We start from the raw sequence: 1,454 nt of genomic DNA, 5'->3' as shown, positions 1-1,454 counted from the left end.
ACTACTTTTTAATAGATAAGAAAAACTTTCCTATTTTATCTAGAAAATGGCTTTTAAGTGAGTGGAGTTCCATATTGTGATGCCACCAAGTGCCCATTTTATGTTTACGTAACATGTATTTTTATAAGAGTTTTCGTTTTAGAACATTTTTATGTTTTAAAATGTTCTTAATGCTTTCTTTTCTGATGAAATGTAAACTCTTGTTGTTAAAATAAAGTCACCCCACTAGTTGGGGATGTTAACTTAAAAAAAAATCTGTTCTTATCAGTTTAATATCTGATACGTCCCCTATCTGGGGACCATATATTAAATGGATTTTTAGAACAGGGAGCTGGAAAAAGAGCTTGCTCTGTCCACTCCACGCATTGACCTGGTATTGCAGTACCTCCAGGACCGGTGCACCCCCTTTCCTACAGCAGTTTCCAAAAGCAGAAAAACAAAACTGACGAGCAAGAGGTGCAGCGCAGCTGTGGCGGCTGCTGCTACCACCACCCAAGCACTTTGATTGACACTCAGCCCGTCTGCTCGCAACATTGTATCCACTGAGCAGCTGCGTCTGCCAGAGTGTGCACAGCACAGGTACAACTGGAAGCAAAACAACACACACACCAGTTCATATGGCAGCCGCACTCTATAGTTCGTACCTACCGCTGCGCTAATAGCCAAGTTGGAAACATCGGGCAGGCACAGCGTATCCTGGCAGCCTGCGTCTGTATGCTCCACGTATTCGGGTCATGGGTGTATGTGCAGGGGGCCCGGAGCCCCAGGGGGCCCATAAAGTCTCTCTTCCCCACATTGTAAACCAATGCTATCAATGAAGCTTTATAGTTTGGGGGCCCAGTTCCAGACTTTGTACTCGGGCCCCGCAGCTTCAAGTTACACCTCCAGATCAGGATAATGCTAGGCCATTCCAACCAGCCTGTGTGTGTGACCTGCAGTCGCTGGTAGTCGAAAAGCGGCCGGCCCCGGATGCGCGCTTCAGAGTGGACAGACAGCAGCGGACCCCCAATCACACAGGCCCAAGGCTTGCTATGTAGCACGGAATACCTCATTGGACTGCAGCACTCCACGCGGGCTGAGATACACGCTCCACGTGGGATGGGCAGTATTCGTCCATGAAGATCCAGGCCAACGTTTAGAGATGGAGCAACACTCGGGGAGCAAAGAACTCCAACGAACGGACGTCTACTTTACAAGGATGTATTGCTTTATTCAATGCATGGACACAGAAACAGTTCAACCGCTCGATTACAGACCACAGTCAATACAGTAAAGAAAGAAATGTGTCTGTTTAATGTAAACTTGCATGGAGCTCGTTTGTCAGCCACTGACTGACTGAATGCTGAAACGTGGTCTAACGTTACATGCACCACCAGGGATAAGGCCTTGCCTATAAGCATTCCCCAGCTGGCAAAAACGGAACCTCCCTGCCTATTCCTCACCATGGAAGAACG

The 1,454-nt window shown here is 47.5% G+C and overlaps 1 non-coding gene across 1 annotated transcript; it reads left to right on the top strand.

The window, feature by feature from the left end:
* The first annotated feature begins 221 nt into the window (after positions 1-221).
* LOC136574017 (U2 spliceosomal RNA) lies at positions 222-407 on the top strand. Its single transcript, XR_010786194.1, has one exon. It is a non-coding gene; the product is annotated as a U2 spliceosomal RNA (small nuclear RNA).
* The last annotated feature ends 1,047 nt before the right edge of the window (positions 408-1,454 follow it).

Source organism: Eleutherodactylus coqui, chromosome 7, assembly GCF_035609145.1.
Source record: "Eleutherodactylus coqui strain aEleCoq1 chromosome 7, aEleCoq1.hap1, whole genome shotgun sequence".
Classification (NCBI taxonomy): Eukaryota; Metazoa; Chordata; class Amphibia; order Anura; family Eleutherodactylidae; genus Eleutherodactylus; species Eleutherodactylus coqui.
The sequence above is the reverse complement of the archived record's forward strand: the minus strand, read 5'-3'. Positions and strand labels throughout refer to the sequence as shown.